Raw genomic sequence first — 22972 nt, forward strand, 5'->3', positions numbered from 1 at the left:
AAAGCAGTGGCTTGGAATGCCATGGTGTGAGTTTTAAAACTATAATGCAGCTATGATCAGTAATCTTCAGAGTCCTTTGTGTGAAAGTAAGTAGGAAATGGTTACCAAAGATAACTAATGAGTCTCAGCTGAGTGAGAACTCAGCTTTACTTTCTTTTGCCTTTTCTTGGTTTTTACAGTTGCCTTTTGTAAGGCAGTAAATTCTAAAAGATGTAAATCAATTTTACATTAACATGTAAAAATTAAACTATTTCTTAAATTTTTCATTGACAGACTATTCAGATCTCAGTCACCCAATTTTGCAGTGCCTAGAATGACCTAGTGAATATAACACCAGTAGGCAGTGTATTTTAGCTTTGTTTGCAAACAGCCCACTGGAAGGCAGTGTTTGAAAACTGTGTAGAATTATGTACTCATGCACTTCTCATTTTGTAGTTACCAATGTTTTCTGTTTCTTATTCTATACAGTAAAGCTTACTGTTTTCCAAACATGTGATGCACTTCCAAATATGTGAGGTTTGCACTTCTTGAATTATGTAGCTATGGTTCCAGTTTATTTTCCTTGATTCTACAAAGTGATTTTTCTTCCCTTTGTAGAAGGAAAAGAAATACTCTTAGCTGTTTTTTCTGTTTGTTGGTTTGCAGTTTTTAAAAATGAACCTATACAGTGCTTAGTCAATTGAATTATATTACTCATCGTTAAAGTGTAATTTGGAATGTTTTTTTTTCCTATCCCTTTGTGAAGGTTTTAGAAAATAATCTATGAAAAATTAAAGATTAATATAACAAGTTTATGTTTTTCCAATAGAAATAGTAGCTTTCTACACTCTAAAACAAATGGATTTTAAAATGGAATTATTATCACATCCCTATCTTCATGTTTGTGCATGTGTATGGGTATATTTGTGCCTGTGACTCCTGTCAAATAAGGTCAATTGATTAAATGCACAAATTAATGGCAGTGGATATTAATACATCTTTGTAATTCGTGTTGTTGAAGGCAGCAGATGGAATTTTGTTCCCTTATGTATTGTTATCCACTCCATCAAAATAGAGTCAATGGTCAACACTCTCCTCTTATTCCCAGCCGAAGAAATCAAAACCCTTCCTAGCAACAGAGCTCAGAGTGCAGACTGCCATGCAAGCTACCCACCAGCTTTGGTAATCAAGCCCTTAGGTACAGGCTAATATTGATTAACTTACAATGGCCACTTGTCTTCTGAGAAAAGATGTGTTGTGCCTTATAAAGCTCTGGAACTTGATCTGTTCAAATCTGCCTGTGGCAATCTTATTTTTAAGGAAATAAAGCCTATCTTCTCCAGTTTCCTAATTTCTAATGCTTTAAAAATACAAATACTTATAGCCTATAACATATTTTACAAAAATAATTGGAATTTGCCGTACATTTCTTTCAGTCCTTCTGTTTTATGGATGGAAATATCTCTTCAGCTTCTTGGTACTGTTCCAGAATGTCATCATATTTGATAGGTTAGGCTCAGTCTTCTTTAAGGCTGTATAATATGGGAGACAGATTTTAAGACAGGGAATATTTATTTGATAGTGTAGAGGGGTGGAAGAAATTGTTTTACATCATTAATAAATCTGCATGTTCATTGGTAGATAGTTGATAGTTCTATGGAAACTGGTTCTTTGGAGAAATGTCCTGCTATGATAAACACAGGCACACAGAGGTCACGGCTTGTGGACAGGACAGAAAACCAATCTTGTTCTCCTGATGAAAAAGCAGTAGCAAATGAGCAAATGGAAGTACTGAACCAGCATGCCTTGTCTGCCTGCCAGGAACAGCTATTTTGGTGCATTGCCAGGTGGACAAATGCTGAATTGCTCCTGGCCTGTGAAGGTGGAGGGAAGTAATCCAAGTGTAGGGTAGCAGAGCTGGCATGACTCAGAAATTAGAGAGGAGAAGCCTGGCTCATATCCAGATGAAGGAATGGCAATGTGGATCAGGGTGGTGAAGAAATGCAGTTTGTAAGCCCATACATGAACCTTTTCCCTTGGAACCAGTGGTGAAGCCACATCACATTATAAGCTCTGGAGAAGAAATAATGACAAAGGCTGGTTTTGAGAGATACAGTAAGAATAATTGTTCTTTATGATCATGTAGTTAAAGTCCCCGTAATACATCCTCAGAGTGAAGAGGCTTAATCCCTCTCTTCCTTTCCTGTAATGATATTGAAGTGTTTTAATTTTGACTCTGCCTGCCCACACAACCTTTCTGATGTTTTACAGCTGTCTTTTGCTAGGAAACACTCAACCACTGTGCATTGCTGGGGCAGGCTGTGTGTAGATGATGCCAGGCTCTGCACACGTGGCAAACAATGCAATTCCCATGATGTGAACTCTTGCCAGCTCATATTTCTGTTGTGAATCTCAGCTACAGAACTACCTTAAAAATGCTCCAGAGATCTCCAGATGAATGCAAATCTAGAGTAATGAAATAATGATTTCCAAGACAAAGTGCTGAGAATGTGGTTTGTTTGACAGGGACAAGAGGAAATTATCTCAAGTTGCACCAAGAGAGGCCTTTTTCCAAGACTGGATCTTGGGAAAAAAAAAATTCTTCACCAAAAGGGTTCCCAGAAATTGAAAACTGTTCCCCAGGGAGTGCTGAAGTCATAATCCCTGGAGATATTTAAAAGATGTCTTGTTGTGGCATTTAGGGACATGGTTTAATGGTGGATATGGCAATGCTGGGTTAACAGTTGGACTTGATGATCTTAGAGGTTTTTTACAACCTAAACATCCTCTGATTCTATGATACTTATCACCTAATAACACCTTGTAGCTTTCAAATCATTTTACTGAATGAATACTTGCAAGACCTACATTTTTTTTATTTTTTCCTGTTTGGAAATTATCTGTTTCCTAGGTGAGCACAGAATTTAAACTGGAAAAGTACATGCACATTAACACACTGTAGTCACACAGTAACATGGAAGAAATAACACCTGTAGGAGTTCTTCATTTTACAAAGTGAAAACATTCATGTCTTGAGACATCCAAATTAATTTTGTCCCTGCCCATGGCAGGGTGAGTTGAGACTAGATTATCTTTAAACTCTATTCAAAACCTTTAATATTCCATGGTTCTGGGAATTCCCTTTCTCTGCTTGATGGACTTCTAGTCTGTATTTCAAGTTTCTGAATAGGGCTCAAACCACTGTAACTGCAGTAGTCCTTACAGGCTTCTCTCAGTCTCTGTTAATGTTTTTTGCTCTTCTGAATGAATATTCAGTAGTAGAGGGACTGAGTCTCTGTCATCTCCTGAGTTTTACAGTTAGAGCAGAGTAGCATTTTTATGTTTTGGATGCTTGGGTTTTTCATTTGAGTGAGAGTGAGGGGTGAAAAGCAGAGAATATTAATTTAGCAGTTATTAATTTGAAGTTATGTATTTTTGTATATTCTCAATGAGCTGTTCTACTTTCTATAAAAAATATTTAAGTGTTGATAGTGGTTTTCTGGGAAATGCAACACCTGAGTATAACATCTGTTCTGAAACACATTTAGTTTTGTGTAGAAGTGGAAAAGTATCAAGAGAATACAATGAATTAGCTTATAATTAAGTGATTATAACTTGGTGAGTCCCTAGAAATCAGGAGGTGGTATCTTCAAATTAACTGAAGGAGAGTAAAAAATTTGAAAGATCCCTCTCCCGTCGTGATTAGATGCCCAACCTCGCTGTTACTTGACCATATACACTGCTGCTTGTGTCAGTTTTGTGAAATCAGCCCTTCATTTACTTTACTTTTCACATCTTCTCTGAAATGCATTATTTCATTTTGTCTCAGAGAAATGCAATTTAGACTTAAGTTTGGTTTTGAGAAGAAAAAAGCCTAAACAAGGAATTTTTATCCAATTTGTTTTTTCTAAGTTGGCTTAGTCAGTCAATGAAGTGGGCATGGGGGAAGGGCATGGGGACATGTGATTCTCCTAAAAATTTTCCCTTTATAGGCCAAGAAAACAATATATGTGTCTATTTATTCAGAACATGAACAAGGATGAAAATCAACACACAGGAAAATTTGCTGCTTGGATAAAGAGAGTTCTATTATGTTTGGATTAAGAGAGTTTCTATTTCCCCACAAGTAGTACTGTCTAAATCCTTTTCCACAGTACGTCTGAAATCCTTCCAGTGCTTTGCAGGCCTCTGTCTACAACTTGTAAATACACAGGAAAGAAGAAAAGCAGCAATAACAGACTAAGACAATAGTAATGAACTGTGGAGTCAAACTGCTGATAACAATAAGTTTAATATTAGCCATTAACCTCTGCAGCAACCCTGCATTCAACTTGGAACCAGTTCTCAGAAAATATTACCTTCCCTATTGACATGCAACCAAAAGAAATATTCACTTCTGAAGTACATGGAATTACAAACTGTGTTGTTTAAGAGTGTTGAGAACCAAAGAGCTGAAGTAACAGTGAAGTTCAAAATGTGGGGATTCTCAACATTTTGCGAGCAATTTTTCATTGTTGTGGAAGGATTTGTCACTTCTGTTCACATAAGTGATATCTCCTGCAGAGACTGCAGGTTATCTTCAAGAGTTAAAGATGGATTTCTGAACTGCAGGAGGCAGGGAAGTGCATGTCTAGCTGAAACTTCAAGCAAATTCCTGAGTTAACTGAGCAACTAAGAGTTTATGTGCAGGTCAAAACACACTACAGGAAAAGCACATTTCTGAGTGTGGTAGGGGAAAGAAAGGGAGGGAGACTGAGCATTTCCTTCAGTATCGTGTTTTAAGCCTCTCTTTCCTTTGAAAAGACTGCTGCTAGCTCATAGGATGGCTAGAGTTTTCATGATGAGAAGTGGCCAAGTTTGTCAGGAAAAGATGATGTATTTTACTGACTAGAGTTCACCTTCTTCCAGTTTTATCAGACAAGCTTCTGGGAACACAAGCTGAAATACATTCCAGTGGCTCTAATACAACAAGGGTAACAAAAATAGTATTCCTTCCTGTCAAAAACTACCTTGCATTTAACTTTAGGTTTTGTGGATACAAATAACGTTATTACTATGAAAATATTATTATGATTCCCCATCATAGTATGGGGAATTTTTTCAGTTTTGGAACTACTCACATGTCAAATTTGTTGCTCTGGAATCATTTGACTCTTTGAAGCATGATTATGCTTACTATTATGCTTAGTAAACCTGGATTAATGTTCTGGGTTGAGCTGCCTCCTATCCCATATATCCATCCCATATCTTGGCTACATTGTTATGTCTCGCAGCTGCCCCCTCCCTCTTGGGCGGTGCCTGCAGGTTTTGGTTTTTTTCTGTCTTTCCTTCTTTTCTGTTTTCGGCTCTTGCTTCTGCTAGCTTGGCTGCCTTTGCCTTGGCTTTGCTTCGCTTTGCTTTGCTCTCCGGCTGCCCCTGCCGCCGTTTCCCCCACCCCCCCGCCCCCCCCGCTGTTTCTGTTTTTTTTCTTTTTCCCTCCTTCCTTCTTCCCTCCCCCCCCCACCCCAAGGTTTGAACCGGCTCCGGACCTGACCTGACCTGAGAAGTTGGAGAAGTCCCGGGGCTCGAAACAGACGCATCAGCACCGTCCTCATCATCACAGTAACCCGTCTTTTCCCACTATTCGGTGTTGGGGAGTGTTGTTGTTTTTTTTTTTGTCAATAAACCGGTTTTTCCACTTTTCCTCCAAGGTATTTTCCTTCCCGAACCCAGGGCTGGGGGGAGGAAGGGGTGGTGTAGGTTTTGGTTTAGGGGACTCCTTTTGGAGGTTCTTCCCTAATTTATTCCAAACCAGGACAATTCCCTAAGCTCAATTCTTTTGGAAATTAAAAATCTTATCTATAAAAATATATGAAACATTCAAACTTCCTTCAAGTTCCTTTTGTTCCTAAATTTTACATTCAGTATGTAGAACCAGAGTAGTCTGTGTTTCTTTCATTCTGTGACTATTTGAAAGCTTTTCTCTAGCACTATTGGTCTTAGAGAGGGTTATATTATAACTTTGCCATCCTAAAACATCACAGTATTTTAATCATGAATGCAAACAAAACAACAACAAAGCCCACAAACACTTTCACCTGGAAATGCTGCAGTGATTTTGTGATGCAATGAATTTATAATTAATTGGTTATGTAAGCATTACTCTTGGGCTGTCATCTTATGATATTCTTTTCAAAACGGATCACAATATGAAATGAAAACTAATGATGACCTTTCAGCATGACTAAGCTTGTCTACATAATGTTTCTTCTCAGCTAATTTCTCTCCTTCAGGGGGAAGGTGAGGACAATTATTTGAAATGCTGAAAAAGTGGGGAAAATCTTCAGGATATTTTGTTGGAAACAGAGAGAAACCAAAATTAAAAAGTTGGATAACCAACCCCCCAAACCCCAAGAAAACAAATATTTACATGCTTAACAACGTATCTATATTTTTCCATCTTATGAATTAAAGTAAATTGTGTGCATTTAGTTTAGATACAGAGAAGAAAATTCTAAATTTCAACAATAAAACCCCAGGCTGAAGAACTCCTGTAAGAGTCTTAGCACCAAAGGAAAAAAACCTCTTTAAAAATTCTGAAGTATTAGAGTTCTTCACCATATTAAATGTGGTTCATCATCACTGTCTCCTCTCAACATCAGCTTTTTTCTACTCTTCTGTCCCATCAAGAAAAAAAGTCTTATTTCAGAGGCCAATTCTTAGCATTTTGTAGACAAATCACACCAATTTGTCTCTACCATTATTTTGGATAGTTCAAGTTCCTTCCTAACTTTTGCCTGTCTAATGGATTTTATTGATAAGCATAAGCAATCTATTCCAAGCATCTCTTTTAATCTTCCATCTTGCAGATTTATAAACAAGTTATTCTTAACTGGTTCAATGATGCTATGTGCTAAGGCATTTCTAAAAAAATAAAAAAAATATTTAAACCAAGAAAAATATGAAAAAATATGAAAATGGAAACAAGTTCTGTATCCAGCTTAGCTGCGTAACATAACAATGATAATTACGGAGTCTTTATCTGTAGCCTGAGATTGTCATTGCTTCTCCAGCCAGAACAACTTGGATTGTACCACATATCCTCATGGGAGTTTCTCCTAACTTTTCCCCTCCCATCACTGCTTATTGTTGTAGCTTGCTTTGTACAGCTTTTATTCACTGTGGGAAAGTGTATATATTCCTTTCTGGGAAAGGAAACGAACTGTGTGCTATCTCAGAAAGGCTATGGGGCTAAGTACCAATCCAAAGTTCAACATTTCCTCCCTTCTGTAAATAACTGCAGTGCAACTAATGTAGATGAGGAAACAGCAGTCCTTCAGCAGACAAAAAAAAAAAAAAAAAAAAAAAAAAAAAAAAAAAAAAAAAAAGACTTCTCTAAAGTAGTTTCAGCAAAGTCAGAACATAGTAATTAAGAAATAATTTTCCTCCTCTATCCTTTTAAATAAAAAATTAAGTTCCACAGAAATTAAGGAATGTAGTAGACTCTATTCTTTCTGTTTATGTGTTTTCCTTTGCCATAAAATTGCACAAGGATGTCTCTGGTTATGTCTCAGTTTAAAGTTGAGTCATTTGCGCTGAAAGATCTTGATTTGTCAAAGCAAAAATTCATCTTGTCTAGCTGACTATACTCTGTTCCTGAGCAAGCACAGTGATAAAAACAGGGCAGGAGACTTTTCTCTTTTTTAACGCCCTTATAGGATCAGCTTGGGGTGGGGGCCCAACGGGTCACGCGCACAATGCCACTGCTCCCAGAAGTGATGATGAGGAGGAGGAGAGCAGCTCCATCTGCTGGAGCACAATGTGGACAGGGCGGGGACTTCTGTCCTTGCAAAACACCTGGAGTCACAGTAGGCTCGAAAGTCCAGGGATTTCTCTCTGGGTCAGTCTCATGTGGTCATGGCGAGAAGGGCAAAGCCGGGTGATGATGCCCCTCTGTCCTGAATGTAACAAGTCCTCTTTGGTTTTTCATTTCGAGTGTTGGCTTGTTGTTTGTCAGGGTTTTTCTGTCAGGACGGCGTTGTGCCCGTGGCTAATTTGCCTTCACCTCCTGTCGCAATCTTGGGGAGCAGCAGGGCTTGACAGTGACTGGATGGAAAGGGAAACAGTTGGAGAGGGTTACTGGGAACACTGAACTGTTAACACAGAACACTGAACTGACAACTTGGAACACAACAACACAACAACATGCAATCATCAACTACATCTCCAATCACTTCCTTGATAAGGCTTGTTTATCTCAGTGGTACTTCACAGGTGATGGGGACTGCTCGTCTCATCCCTGCTGCCTTGACCAGGGGAAAACCCCTGGCTGGCCCCTCGGCCCATGAGCAGCCACCCCCTGACCACTGAGGGACTTGGGTGGTGTCCAGAGAGGGCGGCCTTTGTTCTCCACAGTTCTGGATGTATCGGTGCTGAGGGCCAGGACAAGAGAGTAGGGAGGGATCTCCTGTACGGTTCCAAAGATGTTTATCCTTAGGAGGGTCAGGGACAGCAGACACAAGACCTGGGTTTACAGAGGTTTATAAGCAGGGGAGGTCCTGGAAGAGGATACAATTTCTAACCAGTAAGGGTTACATGGTGGAGGAAGGTAGGGAAAGGAGTACAAATGAAAGAACACAGAGGGAGGGAAGAGTCTAAACTAACCACTAGGGCATCGAGGATTGGGGGATTGATAGGGAGCAGTCTGGAAGAATGGGCAAGGTTAGGGAAGGATTGACAATTCTATAGGAGAAGGGAAGGGCATGTCTAGGGAAGATAGACAACCAGGGAAAATCCAACAATACAGAGGGAAAGGAACAATCCATTAGTGATAAAACATATTATAACAATACAAAATGGGGAGGGGGGGGAGGTTATAGAACACACCACTGAAACTGAGCCTCAGTTGAAGACACAATAAAAACACACTGCCGCACCCTGCTATGGGTACAGCCCTTTGGCATTTGCTGTGATAGACAGTTCTGCAGTGATTCTCAGCTGACCCAAATTCAGTGTTCCATGGAAATCTGTTGGGAAGGATGAATCAGGGAAACCTTATAAATATGATTGCTTAGCAAAAGATTCTGAAAATATGAAACCTATAATCGGGATAGAAATGAAAGCTTACTTTGAGTTGTAGGATACTAAGATTTAGTTACTATATAACCTGAAAACAATAGTCTAGCTAGCTGAAGGAGAATCCCTTCTGATTCAGCAGAACCCTTTCTGCTGGCTAAGGGATCCAAAGGTCAGTGTAGCAAAACAAAAATTTAAAAAGTAGTTTTTAGAGTTTAAAATATAACACAGTATAGTAATATAGTAGTTCTTATAGGCTGTATGTAGATTCTATAGGATTTTGTGTCTTGTATTGGTTGGTCACTGTAAATTAGAATATTCATCACAAAAGGAGATATAATGTATTGTAACAAGGACCTCGCTCTCTTACCTCTTAGCTCTTACCTCTTACCTCCTACCTCCTCTTACCTCTTCCTCCTCTCCTTCCTGCTGCTCTTCGCTCGCTCTTACCCTTCCTCTTTCCCCTACTCTTGCTCTCTCCTGCTCTCTTCCCCCCTGCCACTTTGCTTTCTTGCTCCCTTCTCACTTAGCCCACACCCTCCTATTCTTTCTCCCTCTCTCTTTGGGACTTCCCTTCAGCCGAGGCTGGTGGCTGAAGGCCAGGCCTTTTTACCCACGACCCTTGCAATAAAACCACATATTCTAGAAAATACAGGTTGGCAGAATTCCTTGTCCCAGGTGACCGCGGACTCGCCTACAGAAATCCAGAGTCCACTGATGGAGAACATGCTAATCACATCCTGTACAAGGATGAGGAGGGTTATCCTTACAACTGGAAGGAGACAAAGCCTAAATGACTAAACCTCTGTAGAGAGGTGGAAACAGCACACAGACTTCTCTGTCCACTAAAAGGTCACGGCAGTAGATCTATTCTAGCAACCTGTCACTGATTTTTGTTAAAGTGTGCAGGACAAAAACTTTTATTCTCTGTAGATACATGTGTATTTTTCTGCTGTCTTGTGGTCTGTGTCTTTCCAGCCATCCCTCCTTGTACTCCTGCACACATCAGTCAGGCACAATTACACAAACCTATCTGACAGTGCACAGCAAAGAGCAAACCTGCTCATCAATCTTCACAATTCTCTCTGGCAACACAAGAAATATCAAAATGCACTTCTTATCAGTTAACAATTTCTAAAACCAACACTCCTTTTCATTTTACAGGTAAAATATTTAAACTTTTTAAAAGTAACTTGTTTTTAATCTAGAGACTGGATAATTTTTCAAACATTATACTTTTTCCACGTATAAACACACACATTTGTGTGGACATATGTGTATGTGCACATAAAAGAAATACTCTCTTTCCAGAAGTGCCAAGTTAATTTTAAAGACACAGCAAAGCAAAGACATGGGATAAAAGTAGAGATTTTGAGATTTTTGCATCTAAGGATTGACATGCATGATGAATAAATTAATTTTATATTATTCCTAAAATCTGGAAATGAATGCATTAACAATTTAAACTTCAAGAGAGATATAATTAACAGTCTCAGTTCACAGTCAGATTAATGAAAGAATCATTCAAAGAGTGATATGACTAAACAGTTTCAAATTACTTCATTTATGTCAGTGGCAGATGCAAAAGTTTGCATCTAGAAGTTTTAATAGCTATTTTATTTGGGGTCAGTATTACAGAAATAAAATAAGTTTTCACCAAAACACATATAAGTATTTATGGTGGCAAAGTATCTAAAGGGATTTGTTGCTTGAATCTTGAAAGGAGTTTGAAACTCCCATTAGGAGGGCTGATTTTGTGGTTTGTCAGTTGGTTTTTTTTGTTTTTAATTTATTTTTAGGGGAAAGAGAATGGACTGGACTCTCATTTGTCATTGTAGAACCTCTCTCTCCAGCTCAAAAGTTGCAATTTTGCTTTCAAAGTCTTCAAAATTCTCTTGCAGTTAGCATCTTTCCAACTCTGTAACTCGTCTGCCCTTCTCCTTACATTGTTTTCCATAACATCAAACACCAACTCCTTATTTTTACAGAAGTGTCTTAGAGCCTGTCCTTCCTTTGGTTATATCTCTATCTATCTATCTTATTGTAAACAGATAAACTCACAAACTTGCTGTGATTTGAACATAATGTTCTTGAGTATTTTTTCTTATTTTCTGACTTTCCTTGTCTTTACTCTATTCTCTTGACAATTTTTTCCTGTCAAAATGCATGGAGTTATAATTTGATTTTTTCTAAAAGCTTAGTCTTTCTACTCTTCATAAACGTGGGATTAGCAACCTGATCTATTGAATGAGAACCCTGCACATGGCAGAGGGGTTATAGCAAATGATCTTTAAGGTCCCATCTAACCCTATCCTTTTTCTGGTTCTATGACTTTTAGTGAAATTATATTGGCTTTTTGTTCATTACTCATGCTATTGTCAGCTACAATCCGTGCCCTGCTGTATTGTGTCTGACAAAAAAATGTCCTCCTCATTTACATTTTCTCATTCAATATTTGTTTGTCATTACTTCCTTCAAGTGCCAACCTATATTATCTGTGAATTGAGAGAATTCACACTGTAAGACTTTTCCCATTTCAATTTATATGACTGTATTTCCTATTAAGTCAAGTGGAAATTTCTTCTGATTCCACAGAAAAACCCACTGAGCACTTTTCCTTTTTTTTCCAGTTAAGAACAGTTAATATTACTAAAGGACTGTAAGCAGTATTCATGTTTACATTTCTTATTTTTGTTTTTCTATTAGAGTATTTATTATAAGGAAGCCATTAACTTCACTGTTCTACATAATGTACATGATATTTTTTCCCTTAGTTTTCCCTTTTTTCTCTTAGTTAAAAAAAAAAAAATAAAAAACAAACATGATTTTAAACAGGGAACTGGTTCAATTGTTTATGCTTACGTAAGGCACTGTTAGTGCAAAAGTTCTCTCAGGTGCTTTCTTAGCAGTCAAAAGTTATTTCATGATAATTTTCTGATTTTTGAAAGAAGGGCTAAAGTTCTTACAGGAAGACTGAACTCAGAAGGTACCAAATGTCACCCAGAGCCACTTCTGTTCTGGTCTGAACATCCATAAGCTACCAGTGAAACTCAGACTTAAAGCTAGTCTTTAATAGTCCAAACCAATTGATTTAGCAACGTGAGACACTACAACCAAAAAATGATTAACTGTTTATTCTATTTTCCATGCTAGTTAGTTTCTATATAGTCAATCCATGTGAAGACGTGGTTAGTTCATGGGAAGTAACTGATCTACCTTTCTACTTCCAACATAGTTCCTTTAAAAAATGTATTTTACTGCTAAGACTCCACACATCATTATCCATTTGCACAAGAGGGAAAGATTTGTGGGCTACAACTCCAATTAAAAGTAGTAGAGAGTAAAAAGTAAGCCTTACTGCTCACCAAACACCCATTTCTGCCTTTCTGAATTTTTGCAAAGTCATGCCCACAATACAAACTGAACGGGAAGTTGTTCAACTCCAAGTCCAAAATACCTGATTGAAAAGGAAGATTGTCACTTGGCTCAGAATAAGTGCTGTCAGTCCATCTGCAAGAATGCAAACCTGCTTTCTTCTTTGACTTTCTCGTTCTCTTAATCTCTGATAAGGCAAGAGGGAAAATATGCTTATTGTGAGGAGCTAAAGCAAAAGTTTTAAGCATTATTCAGTTTACAGAAGACAAATTCTGTTGACTTTAGGTGACCCCTCTAGGTCTGCTTTTTCTCATAGGCTTTTCCTGAGGGAAAGCACAAACAGAAAAGAAGATTGGCACAGCTGGTAGGTATGCCCAAGAAGAGTTCAGGCTTCAGAAAAGACCAGCTTGTTGGCTGCCAAGTCTAATTATTATTGCTTTATTGGATGTGCTTATGTCTGGAACAAGGAATACACATATTTTTATTACTATGTTTAAAAAATTGAAATGACAGCTAAATCATTAAGTTATGTATTTCAACTTCAACTTTTTGTTTGACAAGTACTTCTTTATATTCATGGCTATTATTCATTATACTTGGGAAAAAATATAAATATTCACTGTTGCTTAATAATGGAAAATGGATAACATGGACATATAAACAGCCTGGTGTATATTAAAGCACATACACCAAAAGCTGCTGATTGTCATGAGCCTTACTTTGCAATAATGTAACAGAAGGGCTTTTTCAAAAAACAAAACAAAACTCCAAAAGCCAACTAAAGTTTTTTAAAAAATCTTTGAGTGTTTTGTTATAGTTGTAAAGTACATGTTGGTTTTTTTTTCTGAAAGCACTGAAAATTTCTAAATTTCTAAAAATTGTGTACTTTAATATGGAATGATCATAATATACTTCTAAACACATAATTATAATATACTTCTTAGCTTTTCCAATTTAAAAATAATATTATTACATTATCAATTGGCTTCTGGAATCTTTGTCATTAGGATTCTAGCTTTAATTTTTTTACCAATTTCTGATATCACAACAAATACTAAGTTGTATTTTGGGCTTTGGTTTTTTATTTTGTTGGGTTTTTGTTTGTTTGCTTGTTTGTTTGTGGTGTTGTTTTTCTGTTGTTGTTTTGGATTGGGCTTTACACATTGACTACCCATATGAACTTAACCCAAGTAAGCACTCTTTATAGTACCCCATTTTAAAAGTATCTTTAACCTTTTTTTATTTGCAAGAATGTCACTAAATTAGCAAAATCCCAAACAGAATACATATTTCTGTGAATATACATGTGTGAATTGTTTACGAAACCTGGATGAAAAGTATATTGAAAGCCATATGCATTTTGGCTTCATCAAGCTTAAGTATTCCTATGTAAACCTCATATGTTGCTATGCTGCTGGATCTGCATATCTGACTGCCACAAATACAAGTTTTACTTATTCTCCATCAGTAATATTGCAGATTTGTGCTCTGACACTCTGCAAAGCATTTGTTTGGATGAGGTGGTGGCCCCAGAGAGCACAGGGCATGTTCTCCGTGGGACTGTATTTATACTGAGACAGAAAAGAGGTCACAAGATTTTCCATTTGACTTTTTATTTTGAATAGATATGCTGGATTTAGAGCAGCAAGAGACTACTGGGTTTGGTAATGAAAATACAAATATAGATTTAATCTACGAATAGGTCACAACTTTGAGTCCACATAAGTGATTTATATTTTGGCCATAATCACTGTCTCTTTCCAGTAGATGTGCAATATCCTCTTGTCTAGAACGGAAACCCTAAGAAATATCACTCCAGTGCTTGTACCCTTTCTAATAATGGTTCAGAAACAGGCTTAAATTCATGGGTTAGATTGCTTGAGGGTTTCTAATTATCATTATCCATAGCTTTTTTTGCCATAGTAAGCATGTTTTCCACTTTGTAAAACTGTACTTTCTGATTTGTTTCAATGGTATTGCAAGGCTATAGAGTGGAAAAGCATGGCTGAACTGTTTTGTTGGAACTTGGAAAACCCCAACAGCTAGGCCCAGGAATTAAATTTTTTTTAGAAGTTTAAACAGACATCTCTGTTGCACTGCCTTCCATCCAACAGAGGAGTATAAGTATTCCTATCTACACTAATAATTTTTTTTCAGGGAAGAAAATCAGAAATACAATAAAAGAATTAGGTGAAGTGAAATTCAAGTAATTTCTATATCACAAAGCTCTTAATTTGCAAAAAATCAAATGACAGTAAAGATCACAATGAATTTTTATACTGTACAATGAGAGCTACCTCTTTTTAAAAATAAAATAATAATTTTCTTGTATGAACAATCTGGATTGTTTTGTATTAAAGCTATGACAAAAGTTCATTTAAAAATATATCAGACTAAGACATTTATGAAAGAAAAACAGTCACAGCCCATGAAGCTCAACTCACAAAAATTAGTATCTGTGGAAGAAGTGGAAACACCTTTCTCAAATAGTTTGCCATCTTCTTATTATTTCTGAATGTGGAGGCATTTTCTTTTGGGAAAATGCAGAAATGGAAAAAATTCTTGACTAAAGCTTTACAATTTTTTCTATATCCCCTTACACAGCTCTTAAATTTTTGGGTGTCATAAAATTAGGAGCTGAGTACTGCCTTGAAAATACTGAAAAACCTGTGATTCTTCATCTTTGTGTATACACCTTATCAGGCCTCCCAAATTTAAAATTACACTGTATTTCTATCATGGAAGATCCCAGGAAGCAAATGGAGAACAAGAAGCAGCACATGTTGCAAAAGAGATAAATTATACCATAAAACATATTTGGCTTTCATAACACACATTACATTGATGTCTGGAGGAGGAGGGGCCATGGGGGGGAGGGCTTAGATCCACTTTCTAACAACAGGAATACCAAACACAATCATTACATTCACCCTACACTAGAACCTGTTTCCTGGCCCACAGGCTGTTTCCAGGCAACTCATGCACGCTTACCTCTTTCCCATTATTCATACACTGCAAACTTTCCAGTGCATTAACCTGCAATCTTTCATCTCTCTGTAAAACCTGCCTCAATCCTTGCGTGCTTGCCACAATCTTGTGTGCTTTCCCTGGCATACACATGTAAAAAAAAAAAAAAAAAAAAAATCCAACCTTTTAGGATTTTAGCTAGGTTGTCCAGCTCATACTTCTTTTAATTAGTTTATCACTTGCTATACCCAAGCACACTTTCCTGCTGTATAGCTACTAGTCACAAGGCTATCTTAATTATGTTAATCAGACCTTCCCAGCTAACACAATTAACTATAATAGGCTGATCCCTTTCTTCCTACACTTTGTTCCCCCAGGGGGATTAGGAGTTACTAAACTGGATGAATACCCAATCCCTCTTGCATGACTATCCCCCAGAACAGCCCCAGGGCCAAAGAGGCAGGAGCTGCACTGCCCATGCTCTTTCCTGGCCCAGCCCGAATGAGCAGTAGAAGACTCTTCAAGAGGTGTTGCCTGAAAATGTGCCTTCCATTATAATCACTTTACATGGAGGGGGGAAGTCATGGCAAGGCATTAATCATTAAAACATATTTTAAATCTGCTGTGGATTTTCCTGCAGTACTAACTGGTGATTGTCATCAGCTCTGCTGCAGAGGCACACACTGCAGTTACTGCTGCACAGTTCTTTCTTTTCTTATTCATAGTGCAGACAAAACTCTCCTTATAGGCATATAGCTGATTGTCTACTGCCTGACATGCAGAGCAGTTCTGTACAGTTAGATGAGTCACAAAACTGCATTTACAGTCAATGAGTTGCAAAGGAATCATGTCCCATCTGGCATTATTGTTCTGTCACTGTTTTGCCACAAGTGACCACCACATTGTTAATGCAATCTTCAGAGATCTCATATGGTATTTCTCTGTGAGTACCATCACCACCAGTTGCACAGGCACATCACTCACCAGCTAGAGGTTCCAAATGCTTTGTATAGGCTTATGATGCAGAAGGCATATGTAAGATCTACAAAGGATGCAAATAAATTAAAAAAAAAAAAAAAAAAAAACCAAAAAAAAAAAAAAAAACCACCAACTTTGAAGATGTAATTTGACTACTCTGGATGACCTGAAAATACATGATCCAACAGCACAATAAAGCTCTTGAAAGCCTGGTATAATGGAATAGAGAAAAGAGGTGAACATTTCTCAAAAGCATGCTTGTCATCACTAAACAGAAGTACTTGCAACTTGCTGACAAATAGGGAAAATCAGGGAAATTACTATTAAAAAAGGGAAATATAAATGAGAAGGAAAAAAAAAAAAAAAAAAAAAAGGTGCCAGGAGCAGTTTTCAATTAGCAGGCATAATGGTGAATGACAGAATAACCTATTCCAGCTTAAGCTCAACCTTTTACTGACATACTGACACCATTGCTCACTTCCTGGCTTTAATATGCTCAGTGTGCATAGAAATGATTTAGTGACATTGTGCAAGATTTGAAAGTGTGTATCTCTTTACATCATTCTAAGTAGCATTCTTTGCATACTTTAGAATTCCAGTAATTTTTTTTACCATTGTGACTGTAAGTTTGGGCTACTGACAGTGAAATTGTAAATGGCCATGCTACAGGGACAGAGAGCCTACTCATACCTCTCAGCCTCAGGGAGGAATTTCAAATTGAAATCACAAACTGATTTGAACACCTACTGCCATCATTCATCTGTGTATTTAATGACAATAAAGTGACACCTCTGACCTCTGTGAAAATGACAGGTTCAGGGTCTACATGTTCCAAGGCATGTGTATTGCACACTTAAATGCAATTTAAATGCACATTAAAAAGCTTCATGGACAGATTTAAAATGTTGCACGGAAAGGATAGAAGGAAAGTGTGTCAAATGAGACTGCAGCAATGAACAGAAAAGACCAGCAGAGCTTGCAGTGGTAGGGATGAGCTAAGCACAGTTACACCTTGAGATTGTCTAAAGATTAATAAAGAGCCTAGAATATTTGCTGAATGTATGTCTCTCTTGCCAAAGTGGAAAGACACTTTATATATGAAGCTAATAATTTATTGTTAATAAAACTGATGTTTTAACAATCTAATCCAAGAATCATTAATAATCCAGACATATTTATCATGCAAATAAGAACCTTCTATATGGAAAAGTCTCAATGATACAGTTAAAATTGTTTCACATACACTTAGTTTCTACCCCTTGGTGTGATGCTTCCCCTGGTTCTCTGGGCCCTAAGGTTGGTGGTTTCACACTTATGGTGACAGCAGGGTATTTCAGGGGGTTGTTGGCACCTGGAGTCCTCTGCTAGTAGGAATTTGATGATCATCTCGATGGTTTCTTCATCCTCGTGTTAGAGATCCATGTGTAGTCATATTTGTGTGTTTATATCTTTTTACATCTTCCTCTTTTTTATTCATCTCCGTATCCATGTTATTTTCAGTTTCATTGTATGGTACATTTTATATATAAAGATGTTAATTGTTTCTTTTATAGTATGTGTATAAGTATATGTAAATTCTTTATGTTTATATGTCTCTCTTTCTGCACTCATATGGAAATTAACATTGCTCTCTACATTGCACTTTTGCAGACTTGCAAGTGAATGCTTTTAAAAGATTGAGACACAAAGTTTTACATTCATACTTTTCTTACATGATTTCTGTGTGGCAATCATATCCCAGAAAATAATTCCTTCCACTTTGTCTGGGAAATTACCCTGCGTTCCAAATTCTTCACATGTAAGGTATAACTGCTGGGGTTTCATTAGATATTGGTTCAATTATCAGAAGATGTAATGGAATCCAAATTAGCATTAATAGATTTTAGCTCATCACATGTGATACACATTTCTGAATTAGGCTAAAAGTATTTTTATCTGATCTGTAAACTTAATTTATCCTGAAAAACAGATTACATTAATTTTAACTTACTGGGAAAACATACATACACAGATGAACTTTAGAAACAAATCTCTAATTCACATCTTACCTGTTTAATATCTGTGTAAGAAATGAATCTATTGCAAGGGACAGTGTACTTTCAATCCAATTTACTGTTTCCATTTACAGCCATAAACACTGGGACACAATGAAAACAGAATCTGGCATTAAAGCACAGCCTTGTTATAAAGCAGAGTATACTGGAAGTGTCAAAGCCTTTGAGTGTCACTATGATTAGTGATAAAGAGTAGAACAGTAACAAGATGGGTCGTAAATCGAACACCTGTGAGATGGTGGGAGTTACAGATTAGAAACACAGCAGATATAGCAGGAAAAAAATATTACTGTGGAAGAAAAGTGGAAACAGTTTAATTTAGAGAAGTAAATCTGGAAGCAAAGGGATTCAATACCAAACACAACTGTGAGAGCCTGGGAGAAATCACAATAGATGTGCCAGAACAGAAGGAGCATATGGAGGAGGCACCTCTCCTCTAAGAGAAGGTTACAGAGATAACTTTTACCTTTACATTTGTCCCCGATAAGGAAATAACTTTGCCCTCAGATTTGTTTGCAGGATATGAACACTCAGCCTTATTTCAGATGAAAGTATCAAGTTTAGAAAAGAGTGCTCATTAAAATGTCTAAAGCTAATCTGGCTTCTTTGAACTGAAACACATTATAAAACTACATTCATATGAATATATTCTATATTCAGTTACAGAAGTAGTGGAGGCAGCTTAATTGAACGGGGCAATGGCAACCAGTAGGCTGGGGAGCAGTAGGCTGGGGAGCTGCTAGAAGCCTCAAAGCCAGCATTGTTGGAGTCCAGGACATCCCCTTGGATGGCCTGGGACCCGAGGAAGGGAATTTGAGCCCTGGACAGGGGGGTGTGGAGCTGGTCCAGGGGGCTTGGAGACCTTGGCACAGAGCCCAGGAAAACACCGGGTTTGATTTTAATCCATGGGAAAAAGCTTCCAACATTGCAAAAGGAATTACAAACCACCGGGATGTGAAAATAGTAGTTTAGCACAGTAGACGATATAGAATTCAGTAGTTTTAGAGTTTATAGAATAGAAGTAAATGGGGACAAGATGGTGGAATTTGGGTGGTACCTCATGTACTTCTCCTTCTTCCTCGTCCTCCATCTTTTGGGGTGGTGATGGCACAAAGTAGTTAGAGTGGATTGGAGCAAAGTAGAAATGTCACTTTTAGTGTGGGCACTGGGCATTGGCACAAAATAGTAAATAACCAATACGTAGTTATCTGTATAAATGTTAGGGGACATCCCCTGAGGCGGGCAGTCGCCTCGTGTCCCAGCTGCTGTCCGGACCTTGGCTGGGAGCAGAGAAAATTTTGAGATATCAAATAATAAACAACACGAGAAACCTGAAAACAGACCTTGAGGACTCTGCTGTTTTACACCGACATGACTCGGGGCTTTTAGAGGGCCAAGGACTTTAAACCACCTAAAGCTCGGGTGAGGAAAACCCCCTGACATCTGACGTCCCTGGGTGGGCACCGAGGGAGCACCTCACTGAGAATTGGCTTCACTGGGTGCTTTCCTGTGAACGAACAAAGCCCTCTAAAGGCAGGAAGAAATCCAGAGAAGACAGGGGAAGATTTGTGGCCACAGCAGCTGACTTCAACTTCACCTCGGACAGATGAATTCCAAGGGCCCTAGACTCGTCACCCTGAGATCTGCTGGTCGGTGAGCAGGACACCTCCGGGACGGATTTGAGAACATCTGCATCCTGTTCTTCAGTTTTGGTGAGACCGGTCAAATGGGGGTGGGAGCCTCCCAGGAACAACTTAAGATCCTATCCACTTTTCGGGTAGTTATATCTGCACATCCTGCAGACCTTTCTGAAAAGGAGCTTCAAGCTCTGCTTTTGTGGGTTCGGTGTAACTTTCCACATTGTGAAACCCACGTCCTATTTGAGCCGGCATTTTGGCAAGGGGCAAGTAGGGAACTGTACCACAGGGCAACTAAAAGGGATAAAACGGCTGCGAAGCTATTGCAGGCAGGGAGAATCATGCTAGAGGCAATTTCACGTAATAAAAAGGCAGCGGAGGGCTGCGCAGGAGGAACAGAGCAATGTTTCTTCTGTTGAACAGCAGCCAGCTGCTTCTCAGCAGCAGGCAGATCCCATAACTCCTAGTGAGAATGTGGGAGGAGGGGATAGCCAGCCGCTTCCCCAGGTTATACTGAAATATGGGGTTAGAAACTAGAGGGTATTAAAACTCAAATACTAATTAAAGGATAGGCATTCAGATGGTGTGTAACAGCAGGGGGTAGAGTGCAGGTGTCTGATAAGGATAAAAGACAGGAAGGCAGGATTACCAAGGACAGTGAAACTGGCAGGCGCCTCGAGCACCAAGGACTAGATAACCCTGGCTTCAAAGCTTGAAATATGACCAGAGGATCAGTGGGCATGCGCAAGACAGCAAGGTCAGAAGTTCATCTCCGAGGAAGACTATCCTTCTTCATCTCTGAGACCCCCAGGACGACCACCAGAGACACCTGCGCAGGCGTAAAAGACTGATAAGACAATCAACATACGAAGCGGAGAGAGGAGGAGCCAAGGAATGAATATGCATAGATGTATTGCGAAATTTGATGCATATGTAACATTCTAGAGGATAAAAGAGAATGGAAGTGAGGGGCGCGGGTGCCTTTGGGGAACTACCCTGCATCCCGCCTAGCGCTGAATAAATTACATACCTACTTTAAAACTCACTTTGTCTCTGAGTTTTAGAGGTTTTCCGCGTGTCATTTTGGCGACCACGAAGGGACGTTCTCTGCCCAGCCGTAGGACCGGCCGGGGTGAGGACTTCCTAAGGCGCCCCCCCCGGGATTTTCCCTGGAAGGAACTCCGCTTCTCGAGTCGTTCACTGTGGAGGCAGACAACGACCTCCTAAACAGCGTGAGATATTAATTTTAAAGAATTAAGGACTTTAGTTAAAGTAGACGTGGACTTGCTGATGTAGACTTCCCTTTACATTTTGAAGAGCACGTAGACTCCCCTTTTACTAACTAGACATTGCTGAGGTAAACTTCTTTTTTTAACATAAGCCGGATTTAAGGAACCGATAAATCAGGAGACCTGTCAACTTAATCAATAGACCCCAAGAACACAATGTGATCATAAATCAGATAGTCTTGAGAAAACAGGATCCAGGTGTCACCAACACTAAAAGGTTAAAAAGGCAAAGCGAGGAAGACGCATCTTACTTCATCATTTTGAGACCCCACCCCCTAAAAAGGACCACCGACCCATTTCAAAGAACAAACTACGCATGCTTAATTGCTTTTTGGCTAATTACCATACGAAGCGGGGAATGGGATGGACCAGAGTCATGAATATGCATTTGTGTTTTGGGTATTCAACACTTTTGTACATAAAAAGACCCTGTGATCATCTGTAAATTGCGCGTGTGTATTTGGGAGCTATCCCTCACGCTGCCCGGCGTCGTAATAAACATACACTTTCTAACTTCAAACTGTTAGAGAGTCTTTGTCCGTCATAGTTGGATATTGGTATTAGATCAATATCCATATTTTTTTAACAAATCATTTTGGCGACCGCGGCAGGACACTGCTCTCTCTGGCCGAGGGGCCATTGGGGTCTGGGACCCCTCAGGGCGCCCGCCCAGAATTTCCTGGGAAGAGGGGCTCCCACGGCCTCGCTGACACCCCCGGGGAAAGACCAGAGCCTGCTGGAACTACAGACAAAAGGTATGTTTAAAATATTGGGAACAGGTACCTTGGAATAGAGGCGGCTTATAAGTCATAAGAGACGTCTTATGCAAAGCAGAAGCCTGACTGGGTTTTGGAAACTCCGCGGAGTCTTGTAAATGGTTGGTTGTGTTCCAGGTAGAGCTGGTAACTTGTAGCTCCCTCCCGTAGAGGGGAGGGCAGCAGCGGCCTCAGGGCCATAGGTTTTGTTGTTTGGGGAGCAGTGGTGGCTCCGATTTTGGTAACTTGTAGCTCCCTCCCGTAGAGGGGAGGGCAGCAGCGGCCTCAGGGCCATAGGTTTTGTTGTTTGGGGAGCAGTGGTGGCTCCGATTTTGGTAACTTGTAGCTCCCTCCCGTAGAGGGGAGGGCAGCAGCGGCCCCAGGGCTGCAAGTTTGTTGGTTTGGGGAGCAGTGGTGGCTCCGATTTTGGTAATTTAAAGCTCCCTCCCGTAGAGGGGAGGGCAGCAGCGGCCCCAGGGCTGCAGGTTTGTTGGTTTGGGGAGCAGTGGTGGCTCCGATCTCGGCTTGTAGTTTAAAGGTGCGCCTTGGTGATTCATACTCTGAAAGGCCGGCCCGAGTTTTGGGGCACGGAAGGTGCTGTCTTGGGTCGTGGTCCCGCGCCGAAGGTGTGTGTGTGGTGGTCCTGTGGTTTGGTGATTGTGTGCGTTTTGGTGAGGAAAAGAATCATTTGTGTACCGTATGTGTTGTGGTTTGTAAAAGCTTGTGTAGTACGCGTTTTGGTTTGTGTGACTTTGCTGCGTGTTACTAACCTTTGTGAGTGTTTTTGGAAGTTTTGCAAGTTTATGTCGTGATTGAAGTGTATCTGTAATTTGAATCAGTGTGTTGTTTAGTAGAAAAACATCTGTGGGTGAACAAATTGTTTA

This window comes from Sylvia atricapilla, chromosome 15, assembly GCF_009819655.1.
Source record: "Sylvia atricapilla isolate bSylAtr1 chromosome 15, bSylAtr1.pri, whole genome shotgun sequence".
Taxonomy (NCBI): Eukaryota; Metazoa; Chordata; class Aves; order Passeriformes; family Sylviidae; genus Sylvia; species Sylvia atricapilla.